Raw genomic sequence first — 18,364 nt, 5'->3', positions numbered from 1 at the left:
TATATATATATATATATATATATATATTTCTACATTAGCCTCCATTTCATTTTCTAGGAATAAATTTACTATTCCTGTATCCATCTTCAACTTATCTACCTATAAAAAATTGATAGACACTTGTAACTTTTACATTGAAGACCCTCAACTCATCCTACCATCCAAAAGACAGGGCATCAAAGAAATTCTAAACTTTGCTACATTCAAGACTTTAATGATAATATTTGCCTCTATATTTCCCCCAAGGATGTGGTACTGCATTCCCTTTAATGTATCAGCAGAGGGCATCTACAGGGAGATATTTGGGGAACTTCCATTACATTTGAACCTTTAAAAAGTGATAATCCCCATGACAAGAGTGAAGGGAAGAAAGTGAAAATAATTCTGTATCTCTACTCAATATGATTTGTGGTTCTAGGTAAGTAATGATCTGCTCTATGCTTGGTCCCCCTGGAACCACAGAGGCATGCACTCAGGCCAAAATAAACTTTCATATTGCTTACCCTTCTTACTACATTTCATATTACATTTAATGATCTTTCATGTTGTTTATCCTGCTGGTGAGAAACCAGTAGCTACTCAGTCCAAAGAGTTGGAAGTCTCAGAACAAGGGGGACCAATGACAGAGCCCCAGTCCAAGCATGAACGCTCCCTGAAGAGTTGTTGGTATGAATGTTCCAAAGCAGAAAAATTGGAGTCAAATGTCCATGGACAATAGCAGCAGCCAAAAATGTGTGCACTCAAGAATCCAGCCTGTACACACTTGTGGACTTTCCCCTTCTTCCACTTTTGGTTCCATCTGGCTGCTCACCCTTTGGATGGTTTCCCCACGTTCAGGGCAGACTTTCCTTATTCAATTTGCTGTCTGGCATGTCAATCATCTCTGGAAACACCCTCTCAGATACACTCAGAATTGTGCTTATTAATTCCATAGGCATCTCTCAATCTAATCAATTTGACAATAAAGATTAATCATCACATCCCCAGGAGATACGGGTATTTCCCTTTTTCCAATATTGTAATACCTAGGTAAATGGCTGCAAGCAACTCAATAAAATGTTTGTATGAAGATGTATGCAAACATGTTGGCTAAGTTTGGTGACTTTTATCTAAGGATCCAAGCCTCCACTTCTATCTATAGTTTTAGTATTTGTGAAGTAGTTTAGCATAGGTTGGAGAATAATATGAATTTATACTTCCCTCTTAGGAGAAATTGTGCTGGTTTGCATCCAGTAATAAATAAAATAATTCTTCATTATAGGAAAAACAGCATCTTAGTTGATTTCCTACTATTAGGTTACTTAGAATCACCAAATCCAGCATACTTTGTCATGGATGTCCTTACAACAAAGTAGTTGATTACCATCTAGTTTGTGGTATAACTCTAGAAATCCAATTCCACTGCTTTTTCTCTAACAGTTGTCCCTAGCCTATTGATGGCTCTTGGACAGAGCTTTGTAAAAATGCTGGTGAATCTGTCAGCAATGAATTTCTTAATGTCTTGGTGAAATGATTGTCCCAAGATTCTTAGTATGAATGAGGTGAAATGGTTGTCCCTAGAATGAATGAGGTGAGAGTTAGCGAGGGTGGTGGTTGGGCAGTGACAGAGTAGATGGAACATAATGGGCTGCTTTTTTCTCAGTCCTCTTATGTCCTTGACTTTGGCCTCCAAGGTTTTGATTTTAAACATCTTTCAGACCAGTTTCAGCAACCTTATGGAAGTAACAAGTTATAACTTCATAACTATAACTTCATGTCTTAATTTTACAATTTCCTCTTTCATTTAATTTTGGTCAAGATTAGTACTGGAAGTCAGCATTTATGTCCTATCTGTTCTATAGCTGATGGCTTATTGTCTAGAATTAATTCAGGTTGTCCTTTTAGAAGAAGTACATCTACAAAACACTAATAGGCAATAGGAATAAAATTTTATAAGGAAAATAAAAAATGAACACTAATATACCTTTCATGTCAATTTAGCCTCTACAAAATGCCATTTATCAACTTAATTACATACAAGTTTTACTTTCTAGGAACTCTTTTTTTACACACCTAAATACCTTTTACAATTTACCCAAAACTTTAAGTTTTGTATTATATCCCTTACTTACTTTGAGATCACAGTAATCTATATAACAAAAAATCTATTTTCTGAACATGACTTTAAATAAGCTTAATTCTCACCTACTTCAGAGCCATCCTATTATGGAGGACAAGAAGCAAAGCATTAACTCAGGTGAGGCTGGCCAGTTTAGGCATTTTTGATACTGCTACTGTTGAACATTTGGAAGAAACCAATTTGTAATGTTAAGCCACTGAGAGCTCATTAATCCTTGAGGTTCATATACTAAAGTCCTCAAATCACAAAGAAATCAAAAGAGATATTTTAATTGAACACTACTCATTTTTTTGACTACAGGGTTTTTTAATAAATGTTTTTAAAATTACTGTTGGACCATTGACCCAGTAGTCCTTTGATTTCTTCTCTATTAAAGCAGGGGAAAAGTGTTAAAACAAACAGGTGGTTACTGTGCATTTCAATGTTATAAAACTTTACCTTTGAGCTAAGCAAAGCAAGCATTATAACTAGAATGCAAACCCAAGATCTCCACTTCTACATCTTATGTCCTTTCCTTTCAAGTATGGCTGATAGGTACATAATTCAATTGATGACATTGTAGTAAAATGAAGACTCTTTCATTTATCTATTGTTAATTAGCATATCTGTTCTCTGTTCTCATTAGCTTCCAAAAAATAATCTGCTCATTCCCTGTATCAATTTCATCAATTGCTGAAATTCCAGTGTTTCTGTTTGTCAAGTCAAAAATTGATAATCAACCTACTCTCTTAGTTCCCTATCTTCTTTTCAGTAACTCAAGAAATCCTGTGTCCTCACCTATTATGAGCTATGCCTTTCTAATCTCCTATACCGCTACCACTCTGCTCTAAACCACCAGCATCTTTTGTCAAAAAATTAAAAAAATAAAATATTGAAATAGCTTCTAATTGGACTATACCTTTGTTCCCCCATAATATATTTGAATAGAACATCTTGTATGATACTTAAAATCCAAGGAAGGGATCAGGTAGTATTACTTCTGTATTTAAACACTGTAAAACGTCCTATTTATTTGAAGTCAAAATCAATTTTATTACAATGGCTGAGAAGTCATTCATGGCTTAGTCTACAATGGGCAACATCCTAACACTCCTCTTTCATTTCTAACCACATGATTCATGTTATCATGGTCATTAACACAGAGGACAACATAGCTGATGCCTGCTTCTTAATGCCACATATAATTCATGGCTGCTATTTAATGTTAAATACAATGTCTAGGATTAGGGCCTGAAGTCCCCCTCTAATTGTACCTACTTGGAATACATTCATAGGTTCAGGTTCCTATATTTCCATATTCTATATCTTGAAGTATTGTTGGATCTCAAATAGGGCTAATTTGTGTGTGGAGTGAAGTTTGCTCTCATTTGGCTGAATTGTGAGAATAGTTCATCAGGAATATCTCTACCTCAGGAACTTTTAACGTTTCAATCACTTCCTATTCACTCTTAGAAAAGGAGGGGGAGTAAGAAATAGTACTTTAGTACCAATAACAACCTTAAAATAAATGTCCAGTATATACTACAACATCTGTAACACTCGTTGCCACATGAAGAGGAATGGCATGGTCTGTATTTGACACCAATAATGAATTGGTGAGACCTTGAATTACTCTAAGAGGATTTTCTCTCACAGAAAGAAACCTCTCTGTGTTTCTCAACCTCAGCACTCCTTAGTTTCCTCATTCAGGTTAACCAACATAGGGGGGAAAGCCACAGATTGAGCGCATTGAGGAAAACAACCAAAGTTTCCAAAATGTTCTACATGGAAGGGTTGTTTTGTTCCATGAGACTTCACAAAGAAATTTACATCTTCATGTTCAGCACATGGTAGGCTTATTGATATCTTCTACAGTACTTTTTATAACAAAGCAACTCAAAGATTACAAATTACACTTTACGAATGAGAACATTGTTACTCACAGTACTAAACTCTGTTATTGAAAATTATAGCTATTACTGGAATGACATTATAAAAGTGCACTTAAATTAAAATTTTGGAGCAAATTATTGTATTTGCTCCACTATTTGCATTAGCTTGGAAGTACCTGCATTTGTTAACATATCACTGCCCTCTCTCTTCCATTAAAAAAATCACTTTTAATCCATGAGCAAAATGATTGATGACATTATCACCACAGAAATTCCATGTGAATGCCTTGCTGATTAATTAATATTATTGCATTGACACAACCCAAGTATAGGAATATAGAACCAAACAGAGGAATAATGTCCTTAGCATGGCCTGAGCATAAAGCAGGAGGTTGTAAATGGCCATATAGTAGTCATAAACTAGGGAACAGCCAGCAGATAGTACTCTCTGCAGACCAGCCCAGCAAAGAAGTAGAACTGAGCCAGGCAGCCAGTAAAGGAGATGCTTTTGGCTTCAGAGATGCTGGTCACTATGATCTTTGAAGTATTAACAGAAGATAACCAGAGATCAAGGAAAGACAGATTTCCAGTGAAAAAAGTATATGGACCTGTGAAGCAAGAGTCATTTCAGGTCAACACCACGAGAGGGGCATTTCGTACCAGTCACAGGGTGTACTCCAAGGAATATGACAAAGAGAACCAGGGGCATCACGGGTTCTCCTAAGAAGCCCAGCAAGATGAAATCAGTCACTGTGTGATTGCCCTCTCCATGGCTTAGAGAGCTTTTACCAGGAATGGAGATTTAATCGCCACAACCAACATCAAATGAGGGCATTGTCTGTGCTGTCCCTGGGATGTGATCAGCACTAAGCAGGAAACCTACTGTCTTTTGTTAGGTGATAAAGATTTTCCTATCCTTCATATATTTAGTTTAATAAAATGCAACTTGTAATAAGAAAGTTATAGTGCTACAAGGGGGTTTAATCCATGTTTTAGTAAGTATTTTCAGAACCCAATGTACTCTTTTAGACATGAAGATTTATCACTGAGGCTTTAGGGATAACCCTAAAACTACAAAGACTTTATTCTAAAAGGGAGAAATACATTTTAAAAATAATTAGGTTTTTTTGTTAATTTTAAAATCTATTTAAAAATACAACTAGATACTGTAAAATCTATTTAAAATACAACTAGATATTGAAAAAAAAATCAAATTTTAAAAAGGAGCTAATTAAATTTAGGCACACAAAATTGAAACACTTTTCCATTTCAAGGGTAAGAAAGGAGAAATTGTTCAGAATCCATGAGAAAAGCAAAGATCCCTATAAGTGAGAAGGTGATGCCATTTCTTCTTCCACAATCATAGAATGTGTCCCTCAGGTGCTCTTCAGGGTAATCTGTCACATATATCATAATATGAGGGAGAGGAGGGAAGTGTGAGTCCTGGGGAACTCTGACTGGTGAACAACAAATTAATCCATAGGATCAAACCAAGCAAAGCAAAAATGTTTTCCACCTTGCTAGAGTATTCACAGTGCTGACCTTCTAAAATATAAGTTTTATTTGTTCATAGAGCAGAATTTATTTCAAAGGAATGATTCATAAAATATAAAATATATCAATACACTATATTTAATGATTATAATGGTAGAATTATAAATAGGTAAAGCATATAAATGGAAAAATACAGATAGACACTATTATAGCATATGATTTTGAAAGTCTATTTTAATGCATAGTGTCCATCAAGACTCTGGTTAGGGGTCTTGTTTTGTAGCTCAGTGCAAGAGCTCTTGCCTATGAGGCCCTGGAGAAAAACCTATGAGCATGTAGGGAATATAGAGGGTAGGACAATTTTCTTTAGAAAGAAGTGACTAGTGGATATAGGACATTCTCATCCTGTTCTACCACATATTTAATAGCAAGTAATCAAGGACCTTTGTGACAATAAAAACACAACCACACAGGTAAAAACTGTTACCATTTTACCTTGTGACTCTTCATAGAATTGTTCTAGGGATAGTGTGAAGACATAGAGAGCAACTGGAGAACACTCCCACTGGCCATACCACCTGTAGTGACAAACTACTCCATCCAGCTTCCCATGGCTCTCCTGGACACTGGGATCAAGCAGAGTTAGTAACTCATCAAAACACAAATGCAAAGAGGCCGAGGCAAGGGGGGGGGGGTGTTACTTGTGTTGTTTATTCCTATATCCAGTGGTAAGGACAGTCCCTGGGGTATAATAGACACACAAAGAATCTTTGCTAATATATGAATGAATGGGCAGGCCTGGATCAGAAAAGAAAGAAGTCATCAGGACTGATTTTTTGGATGGACTCTAATGATGGCATTTTACTTTCAAACCACTATGGATTTAATTTGTATCCCACCTACACTTCCTCATACTAGTAACCACTGGAAATTTGTGTGTGTGTTTTTTTTTTTTCAGACAAGTATAGGAAAAGCTAAGGAACCAGTGCACAATATAGCCTGATGAACCAGTTGTTTCCAGAATGTCCTGTGTCCACCAAGATTTCTGCAACAGATTGCCCTCATGTGCTGCAATGAATAGAAAGTAGTCATTAGGAAACAGAGCTTAATTCTTCTCAAAGCATAAACAGCCAAAAAAGCTTTTGACTTTTAGGCAGTCAACACAGATGGAAGTTTTCTCTCAGTGCTCAACAATGTAAAGCCTCAACTCCATCCTATATAAAATAAGGATGATTTCTTTCTCTTCAAGGTTATTGTAGAGAAGTTAACTTAAGAACAGGGCCAGACATGTGCTAAACAATTAATTAGCAAGTGGCTATCACGTTCTTGGCATGGAAGAATCACTTGGTTACACCTCTGGATTTCTACCTTGGTAGGTTGTGGTTATGGATCAGCTTTCCCTAAGGCAGCCCAGGTGCTTGTAAGGCAGGTTATAGATCAAACCTGCAAAATACTGAAATATGTATCTGTTTTATTGGTAGCACTATTTTGTATTGTATTGTGTGCATTCCAGTGTTATGAAAATGAGAGATTCAACAAGTGTAAAGCTATGCTTCAAACGTTGCACAATTTAAAGCAGGACCTACAAATGGAACTATATTTCAATTTTGTTGCTAAAATGGCTATAATTGCTCTCTTGGGAATCTTATTTAAGTTTCTCTAATTCTAATTTCACTTATGCATTCAAGGAGATACTTTCCTCATATATTTGGGGAAGTTTTAAAGGAAGATATTGTATGTAAGTGCTTAGTACTTTGGTATGTAAAATATGTCACACGTAAGTGGTAATGTTGCAGAATTGGAAATTAGTAATATTTGATGTTTAGATAAAATATTGCAATAACAAATAAAAATTGTCCTAAGTACTGAGCTGTTAACCCCTTGAAACACCTGTCTCTCATCATCATTCTTTTTCCCACACCACCACCTTTGCACAAGAGTCCTCCCAATGACCTCCCCACCTGTCACAGAGCCCAGAGTGATATTCCTTCCCTTTCACTCCGGCACACCTCTGTTTAAGATTAATGCTCCTAGTTCTATTATGCTAGAATACATAATAAAATTATTATTTGGTTCCAGTTCCTTTAATACTCATGAAGATACATTTTGGTTTTTTTTTTTTTTTTTTTTTTGGGGGGGGTAGCTAGGAAAAATACTTGTAATTCACCTTGGGGCAAACAAAGATTTGTAGGATCCATTTCCCTGATGTTTCCTGGGGAGTCCTTTTAATACACTGGAAAAGAGGAAGCCTTGGAGAATTGACTTCCGTATTTGGTAAACAGAAGAACAGTCTGATGCCTGCCAGTGTTTGCTCACCAGCTGAAACACTAATCTTTCTAGGGTAATATTTTTGTATTACAAGATTTTTAAAATGTACATTTTTCTGTACAAAAAAATGAAGTATAATTTTTGTATTTAAAAGTGAATGTAATGCATTCCACTATGGTCATGTATGAAATAAATAAATAAAAATATAAAATAAAAGTAAGCATTTATTCTCTGGAAATTATGTCATAAATGTCACATCTCTTTGCAGATTCTTAAATAATTAAAGACTAGTATCCAGAAGACAAAAAGGTCCCAAAGAACTCGACATTAAAATGCAAATAATTCAACCAGTAAGTGGGCCAAAGTACTGAACAGACACTTCTCAAAAGAAGTACAATGGCCAGCAATTATATTTTTTAAAAAAATGTTCATACCTTTAGGCATCAGGGAAATGGAAATCAAAATAATTGTGACGTTCCAACTCAATCCAGTTAGAAAGGCCATCAGGAAAACGCAAATAACAATAAATATTGGCAAAGATGCAGGGGAAAAGAAGCACGAGTACATCGTTCCCGGGAATGTAAATTAGTAAAGCCACTGTTTAAATCAGTGTGGAGATTTCTAGAATAAGAAAAAAGTAGAATTATGATATGATCCAGCCATCCCAATCCTTGGTATTTACCCAGAATAATTAGTCAGCAAACTTCACAGGTACAGGCTACCATGTTTATGGCATGAGATATTTTTAAGGCCTTGGATGTACTAGCAGGCACTTCACTTCCTGAACAATCCAGAATGCTCATAATCATAATTCAGCCCTTCCCTGATTGTGGAAGGTATAAAATGGGCCTTTAGGTGTAACAGCCATGAAGAAAGTGTGCTTCCCCCATGTTCTGAATACAGCCCAGGCTGTTATTCGAACTCCGATAAAAGAAATACAAGGTTGTGTTCCATGACTTCCTGTATAAGTGTCCTACTATTTCCCTCAAAAGATGATCATCTTGGTGGCTCAAAACATGAGAAATGTTTTCTGTTGATGTTCTGGAGGTCAAACACCTGAAGTCAATGTCACTGAAGCAAAATCACTATTTCTGCCGGGCCACATTCCATACAGAGGATTTTTGTTGACAAACTATTGCTTTCATCATCTACATTCTTGTGTCTACAGTCTACTGTCATTCTGTAGATTGTGAAGGCATCTCCTCATCTCTTACCCGATGGTCACATTGCTTTTTCCTCTTCTGATTATAGTCAAATCTGCTTCTTCTCACCTCTCTTAAGAACACTTGTGATTATATGTAGGGCACAACATAACACTATACTTATATTTATTATTTTTTTATTATTTTTTGTTATTTTTACTTTGATATGGGGAATTGAACTTGGAGGCACTATGCCACTGAGCTACATCCCCAACCCTCTTTAAATTTTTATTTTCAAATAGGATCTCGCTGAGTTGCTGAGGCTGCCTTCAAATATATGATTCCCCCTGACTCAACCTTGACAGTTGCTGACATCACAGGTGTGCACCATCATGCCTAACTTCAGCATTCTTAATAACAGATGCAAAGATCATTTTACAATGCAGAATAACTAACATTCACAATTTCCAGAGATGAGAATCTGAATGTCTCTAGGAGAAATTATTTAGACTACCTACCATACACCACAAAATAATCTTTTCATTTTGTTTTTGTTTTTTTTAATATTATAATTATACACTAAATCAAACCCACATCCTGAACACAGTTATCCACTGAATAATTTTTCTTATTCTTTTTTTTTCTGTGTAAAATTGATGGTTGTGCTATGGGTACCAAATTTCTATAATCTAAATAAGCCTGTGCTTTTATTATAATTCTATATATTTCATTCATGCAAAACTGTTTTAATGGTTTCATGGATAATATGTGGAATAAAATATAATTATTATCTTAAATAAATGACAGTGCACTATACTTCCAAAGATATTCCAAAAGGAATTAAAATACTAAGATTTTGTTTGTGTTCATGTAATTCTCTAGGAAATTTTAAACAATTCAAAGACATCAAGAAATAGTTCTACATAACCCACATGGTCCCCAAGCATCCTAAGTGCAACAAGAACAGAATATACATATGTCACCCTTTACCAAATGGATGAAGATTTAGATTGAAATAAGAGATGACACATATTCTTAACTACATAGTAATTGAGATCTCAAGGCAGCATAGAAATCATACCTTAGCTCTGCCAAAAAAAAAATGACACCTAGTTCATTATAAGCACATCTCAAAATGGAAAACATTTATGAATGTGATGAGTTTTCCAGTTCTATAGATTGGTGAATGTTGACATCTCACTGACAGCTGTCACCTTGTACTATGGTTCATTTATCTTCATTAACTCCCAAGCAAGTACTAGCTGTGCCTTTGAATGGGACCAATTATGAATATATTTTAGCACAATTTTTTAAAAAATAAAAACATTGATAAAGACTCAGACTTCTCATTCCTTGGTATTCATCCAAAAGAATTGAAATCACCATACTATGGTGATACAGGAACATCAATGTTTATAGCAGCTCAACTCACAATAGCCAAGTTATGCAACCAGACCAGATACCCATCAGGAGAAAATGGATGAGGAAAATGTGGTTTATACACACAGTGGAGTTTTACTCAGTCATAAAGAAGAATGAGATTATGGTATTTTCTGGTAAATGGGTGGAACTGGAAAACATCATGCTAAATTGAATGAGCCAGTCTGAATAATCAAAAGTTGAATATTTTCTCTCAGATATAAAAGTTAGAGCAAAATAAGGAGAAACCTGGGAGGGTAGAAATCCGATTTAAAAAGAAGGGACATCAGTGGAGCAGAGGAAGGGGACAGAGGGTGAAGGAGGAAGAATGGGAAAGGGAAGAATCATGAAATAAAATTCACCAACTTCTACTCTGTGCCCACATGAATACCCCAAGGTGAATTTCACCACTATCTGTATCTATAGAGGACCAATTTTAAAAATCCATAAGTATGTATAAGGCAGACCATTAGAGTAGCGGACTGGGAACAAGGATATGGAGGAGGGTAGTAAAAGAGAAAGTACTGAGGAGCACAGAAATAGTGTAAATTATATTCCATGCATGCATGAGGAGTATATTAAAATGAACCCCACTATTCTATTTAATTATTATGTTTGAAAATAAACATAAAAAGAAGAGTGCATATTTTAAGATCCGTACTCATAAAACTTGAAACCTGCAAATTAACATGTAGTGACAGTAAGTAAGTATACCAGTGTTTTGCTAGGGGAGGCAGGAAGAAGAATGAAGGGGGAGGGGGAGAGATTGCAATGAGATGTGAAAAAATGAAGTAGATTGGAGATGTTTACTACCTTGATTGTGGTAGTGATTTCATGGGATGTACACATCCAGAGCTTAGCAAATTACAATTAAATATGTGTGGTTTATTACATGTCAGTTATATCTCAATCAAGCTATTCGTAGTTTTAAAGTAAAAAATTGGCAATGCTGACTTTTTAAAAAAGGAGCTTATGTCCATATCATTGAGCTCTCAGCTTGTAGTCTCAGAAAATAATGAAATGAAATAGTAAAAATATAATTATGTGATTACAAAACCAAGTCTGTGACTCTCTTTTTAAGTTGGCATCAATATATTTGATTTTGTTTTTAAATAAATGATATAGTGCATTTACAGAGATTGTTATGTTTACTAGTATAGTTTTCATTTTTATATTTTCAAACTTCATCAAAGTATAGTTTACAAATCAAAATCTTATACAATTAGGTGAAAAACATGTTTTTATATATGTATACATTGCAAAAGGCTTACCATCATCAACTTAATTAATATATCCATTACCTCTAATACCATTGTGTGTATGTATGTGTGTGAGTTGTTAGAACATTTAAATTATTGCTTAGCCAATTTCATGAACATGACACAGTTGATTAATTGTTATCAATAGGCTTTATAATAGATCCTGATCACTTAATTGTTTAGTAAAGCTTAACCTTTATATTATTCTAGTAAAATCTAATTATTCATAAAAATTAAGATTCTATGAATGTATGTTTCTGCCAATTCAGTTTTATATATGAATTGAAATCTGTAATATGTTACTTTGGGATACATCACTTATCCTAGTTTTAGCATTCTTTAACATATAAAACATGAGGTTGTACCAACATATAAAGCCATAATATATGAGGGGGGCCACTCCAGTGACCTCACTTCTTGGCTTGCAGACGCCTGTTGTCTCAAGACCTCCTCCTGTTGTCCTTTGGCTGGTGCCCACACAGAACAACGACACAATGATTATAATGTGATTTAGATCCATTGGGTCAACTTTTAATAGAATGCTACTCATATCCTCATACCCTAAGTAATACATTATCCTTAAATCCAGATGGACTCTAATTGAATCATTGGAGACTGGAGTTCATATTCCCTACTGCTGTGTGGGAAGAGTCTCCAAGGACTGTTGAGGAGATGCATAAATTGGGTCCAACCAAGTCATGCCTAGAATCCAGAGGGCAAGGAGAAGGTTGCTATTTCCAGAAACGGGCTTTTCTGATCAAAGGTAGGTACTGGTGATCAAAGGTAGGTACTGATGATCAGGCTCAGCAAAGTGATTTGACCTCTCTCTGACATCAGCTGCTGTTAGAAGAGGGATAGGGTTTTATTTGGCACCTAATGGATCATTGCTGGACCACATACATGCACACAGACACAGACATACTCCCTGCAAAGTCAGATTCCAGCCAATAATGTGTTTTTATTTACAATTTAAAATTTAATCTGTTAGTTAAGTTAAACCATGAATAATTAAGTATGCAGTGGAGAAGCAAAGAGGGCCAAATCCTGTGACATGCTGTAAACTCTAATTGTACCCTGCCCTGTGTTATCCAGTTTATTAATTGTTATCAATAGGCTAGGGTACTCATTATCATTGTACTGCATTTCAGGTGCCAGAGGGTCACCTCATTTCTTCCCCTTTGGGCAGGACTGCTACAGGGTAAGATGCATCACCATATCCATCTGATTTTAGTGCCATGAGTTCCAACAGTTCTGGGCCTATTAACTGACATCTCCATAGTAACTGGCAATTTGTTTCAAATTCCAGATGGTTCTCGGGAATGGAGAAGGAGTCTTCTTTCTTATTTATCCTTCCTCTTTTGTAGGGATGCAATGCACTGTACTGGCAAAGTACATTGCCTTATAGATTTTTAGCCTAAATAGTTTGAGCTAGGTTATAAATACATAGGTTGTAAAAAGGTTAGAGAAAGGGCATAAAGTCATAAAAGAAATTAATCATTATTAATTATAAAGATTCCTTTGCTAAAGGATCTCTTCTATATGCTGCATTATAAAAATAACTAGATAAAGAACACTTAACCTTAGGGGTGTTGCATTGTGGTCAGGAAGAAGAGACAATTCAATAAATAAGACTTAAAAGATGTATCATGGAGGAAATAGGGAAGTGTGAATACAGAAGAAAGGATGAAGATTGTTGGCTAGAAGAAGCAAGGCATATAAAATAGAGTTATTATGATGAACTTTAGTCAGAAAATGACATTTGAAAATATTCATAGGGAGGGAATGACCCAAGCAAATATTTTGAGAATAGTCAATCAAGCATATGAAAAAGTAATCTTTGATACCAGGGCAGAGTTTTTTTATTCATACCACTGTGAAAAAGTTGGCAAGGCTGCAACAGAATGAAAGAGAAATGACTATAAAGATATTGAATCATGTAGAATAAGCCATGAATATGTCTTGGTCATTTGATTTTTTACTTAGAACAAATTGAAATACATTTGACTTTTTACTTGGAATAAATTGAAAATATTACAATTTTTTATAATACAGAAGATGCTACCTGCTCTCTCCTTGTATTTTAAGTGTTATCCTGGATGCCATGTTGAAAAAGATTATGGGGGAACAAAGGTGTAGACCAGTTAGAAGCTATTTCAGTACTTGTTGCCGAAGATGATGGTAGTTGAGGGCAGGGTGGCAGCAATGCAGGTGTTTAGAAAGGCACAGCTCAGGATAGGTGAGGACACAGGATTTCCTGGGTTATTGAAAAGTAAATAGGAGACCAAGAGAGTAGGTTGATTCCCAATTTTTGACTTGACAAACTGAAACACATGAACTTCAGTATTTGATTCAGGAAATAAACAGATCATGTTTTAGAAGCAAAGATTCAGAATGCAACTTCAAATGTGCTAAATTAATCAACACATACTATGAAATGTCTACACTGGACAAATCTTAGTTTTCTTTGAATGTTAGAATTTTTACCCTGAGAAATGTGTCTAGGAAATCTTTGGAAAGGTTTTGGGAGTTTGTGGATGCTCTAAAGTTTCTTTATCTGTATGAGTGTTGGTGCATGTGTGTGAATGTTTGTGTGTATGGAAAGAATCATCATTGTTTTCATCATATCCTTGAGGAATAGGATAATTCCAAAAATTTCAGAGCCATTAATTATCTGCAGATTAAAAAATTAAGGACTATAGTGGTTAGAGATTGTGCACAAGTTTACAGTATTTTGGGGGATAACAAGAATGAAATTGAAAATTTTTAGATTTACATGGTGTCACATGCCTATAATCGCAATGGCTCAGGAGGTTGAGGCAGGAGGATCAAAATTTCAAAGCCAGCCTCAGCAACTTAGCAAGGCTGTATCAAATTAGTGAAACCCTATCTCAAAATTAAAAATTGAATAAAGTAAAATAAAAATGACTAGGAATATACCTAAGTGGTTAAAATCTCTTCGGGTTCAATTCCTGCTATGGAAAAAAAAAAGAGAAAGAGACAGAGTGGGGTGGGGAGATTGAGAGAAAAGAACTCTGTCATTTTTCCTGCTTTCCATCACTCCAATTAAAATTAAGACAGTGTCCTATTATGCAAAGATATGTGTTTGCAGAAGGGTACCTAATCTACTGTGTTGCACTGTATTGCAGTTTAAGATTGTCTATTTTTATAAGGGATTATACAGGACATGTTACCAAATTGGAATCATACATGGTTGTTGCTTGCAAAAGTCTCAGAAACTTTTCCTGTGTCTTGTGCTTTTGAAGGAAGATGACTCCCCTAAGATCACACAGATAATGAGTACTGGGGAAGTATCCCAATTACAAGTTCAATGAGCTTTTTACTTTAAAGCCTATCACTCTTTTCAAATTATAAAATTTGATGCAGTCATATCTTTTTATTGTGATGCTTGTTTTCTCTTAGTCCTTTTAAAAGGGTTTTATCCAATCATTGGTGCTGAAGTAGATATCAAGAATTTTCTTTTTTTTTTCCTCTGGGGGTTTATATTTAAGTTCTTCTATTTATGTTTTTAATTCATTTCAGGTAAAATTTTCTGAGTTGTGTGACATGAGGAGGCATTTTTACTCTCTGAAAGTGCTTTCCAGTTTCCCAGCACATACCAAACAGACTCCCATTTCCACATTGTGTTTTCTTGGTGACCTTTTGAAAAATTTTTGCAAGTATTGCTTTCTGGAGTTTTGAATTTGTTGCCCTGGCCTATGTGTCGGCTTTCATACCTTTGAATCATAGTTTAATATTTAATTTTCTGTGATGCCTCCAGCTTAATTCTTCTTTGTTATGATGGCCTGAGTTACTTGGGACACTTTGTGGCTCCAAAGGAAATATAAGATTTTTTTCTACTTCTGTTAAAAATCACATTGCAACATGAATGAATGTGTAGAATTTTATCTAACTGAAATAGTTCAGAGAGAAAGACAATTACTGTCTGATCGTATCTCTTAACTCTAGAATCACAGACACAGACTAGAACATTGGCCACCAGGACCTGGGGAGTAGGAAAGTGAGGAGACAGTCAAAGGGCACAACCTCTCAGTGAAGATGAGTAAGTCCATGGATCCGGTCATGATACATTGTGCTAACATACAACATACAACATTATGGCTGCAGATAACAATATCATATTGAATACTTATAATATGCTCATATAGATTCTAAACATTCTCATCATAGAAATGATGGCAAAAATATGTGAACCTGAAAAAAAAAACATTGTATGGAAGTAGATGACAAAAATATTAACATTTAGCAAAATTCCAAATGACACTACAACTTGGTTTATATTGCCTCTTTATTGAACTTGAGTTTATTTATTTTCGTACAATGCTCAACTTTTATAAGCTAGTTGATTATTATTCTCTCCCTTGGAAGAAAAACATTCACCATTTGTTAGGTCCATTTTCTTTCCAGGCTTTGGGTCTTTATATTTTTTTATGTAAGATTGAAAATGCTTTCTATTTTCAGAGGTTAAGATGATAGGTTGGGAGGTCATTAAAAGACTTTCCTAAGCTTGCAGAGCTACCAGGAATTGGGATCACAATTAGAACCTAGACAACATTCCAGTAATTCAATTCTTCCTGTACCAGACTTGTCGGCCTTCAGCTGGACTTTCTGATAAGTTGTGGTTTTCTTGCTTCAGTTGAGCTCCAGATCACAAAGAGTATCCCCACCCCATGTCTGTGAGCCAGCTTCTTTGCAGTTTGAGTGCCACAGAGTATGACCAGATGCCTCAGTATCCTGCAAGTTAGCCCAGGATAATTTACATGGTGATAACAGGATCCCAAAAGTGAGAAAGATTACAGAAAACCTCTTGAGACCTAGACTAGGAATCTTCATGGGTCTGCATACTTCAACCTATTCATAAAAACAAATCACCTAACTGAATTCACAATGTGAAATTAAAACACACACACACACACACACACACTCTAGAAATCATTAAGTAATTCTGGTTTTGACATTATAACACATAGAGTATTTGATCAGTGATTAATTCATTTTCTATTCTCAAATGAGAACTTTAAGGCTAAATAGAATATGATCTTATTATGATGTGCAGAGAAGTCAGAAAAATAACTAAAATATTGTGTGCTTTAATGGAGGATCCTCAAGCTTTCATCTAATTTATTTATTCACCATTACCAAGACCTAAAAGATTTTGTGTACGAAAGGAGACAAGAAACACTAATTAACAAATATATATTTTTGAAATGCTTATCTCTCCAATCTTTCCCAAAATTTGATGATGAAGTTATGCAAATATAAATTCCCCTATAGAGGGGATATTGAGACTAATGGCCTTATTCCTGTCCTCCTGGATAAGATTGCATTTTGTACAATCTGTCTTGACTCTATCTGGAATTTTTCTTTACTTTTTCTTTTTTTTTTTTTTTGATACTAGGAATTGAACTGAGAGGTGCTTAGTCACTAAGCCACATGTGCATCCCTTTTTACATTTTATTTTGACACAGGAACTCTCAAAGTTGATTGGGATATTGATAAATTTCTGAGGCTGGCTTTGAACTTGGTATCCTCCTGCCTTAAGCCTCCTGAGTCACTGGGATTACGGGCATGCACTACCATGCCCAGTTCTACATACAAGTTATAATGCTTCCCTTTCTTCTTTACTGGAATCCGGGTCTCAACAGGTGACAGAAGAATGAGTTTCCCTCATTCATTCTGTGGTCACATTAATTCCTCATTATAGCTTTGGTCTCTGTGGGTTTAAAGGCTAAAATCAATGTATCTTCAACAAGTTATGTGACAACCTGATGCTTCAGACACGCCCAAGGCACCTCCCTCCACCTTCCTCCCTTAGTCTCTCTCAGGTCCTCTACCTCACCAGGCTCTCTGTGTGAAAGCTCTGATACACTGATTATGCTGTGAGTGTTCTCCACTTGGTCCTCACCTCAAACTGGGAGATCATTTTCTTAAATGTTTATTATTTCTATGACTCACTTAAATATCTAAATTTTCAATTATTTCAAAATTATCTGGGAAGATTAGAATAGAAAACTAGAGAACAGACTACCATTAACCTATTTTCAGTCAACCCAAGAAGTGAGGTAATTCACTCTGACCATGCATTGACACATTTTCCGATATTTTATATAAATATGAGCTTAGTTAGCCCTAGATTTATTTGTATGGTCAAATGATAACACAGTAGAGAAAGTTCATGGTGACTATTGTGGCTATAACCAAGTGCTTATAGTTTATTGTACAAAAAATCGTAATGTAAGATATTTGTACTCGAGTTTGAGCACCAAAATCATTCATTGGAGAAAAGATCGCCTCTACAACAAATTAGGTTGGGAAAAGTAAAAATCAGTATGTAACAAAATGAAATTAAATCCCAAACTCTCACCCTGCACAAAAGTCAACTGTAAGTGAATCAAAGTCTTAGGTACTAGAACAGACACCCTGTGCCTAACAGAAGAGAAAGTTGAGCCAAATCTTCACCTTGTCAGCTTAGGATCTGACTTTCTTATTTCTCCTAAACTGCAAGTAAAAGCAAGAATCAATAAATGGGATGGATTCAAACTAAAAACCTTCTTCTCAGCAAAGGAAACAATCATTAATGTGGAGACAAAGCCTATAGAATGGGAGAAAATCTTCTTCACATATATGTCACAGTATTAATTTCCAGGATATATAAAGAACTCAAAACACTTAACACCAAAAAACAGTAAATAACCCGATCACAGAATGGGCTAACTGAACAGACATCTCACAGAAGAATTATAATTGCTCAACATTTCTTTGTTTTACCTTTTT

At 35.4% G+C, this 18,364-nt stretch overlaps 1 pseudogene; it reads right to left on the bottom strand.

Annotated features, from left to right (window-relative positions):
* Window positions 1-4,183: 4,183 nt before the first annotated feature.
* On the bottom strand, window positions 4,184-13,941 carry LOC124092756 (olfactory receptor 9G1-like; annotated as a pseudogene).
* Between the last annotated feature and the right edge of the window lie 4,423 nt (window positions 13,942-18,364).

Source organism: Marmota monax, unplaced genomic scaffold (genome assembly GCF_021218885.2).
Source record: "Marmota monax isolate L192 unplaced genomic scaffold, Marmota_monax_Labrador192_F-V1.1 WCK01_AAM20220418_F8-fsc00038, whole genome shotgun sequence".
Classification (NCBI taxonomy): Eukaryota; Metazoa; Chordata; class Mammalia; order Rodentia; family Sciuridae; genus Marmota; species Marmota monax.
Note: the sequence above shows the minus strand (reverse complement) of the source record. Positions and strands in the feature narration are given on the sequence as shown.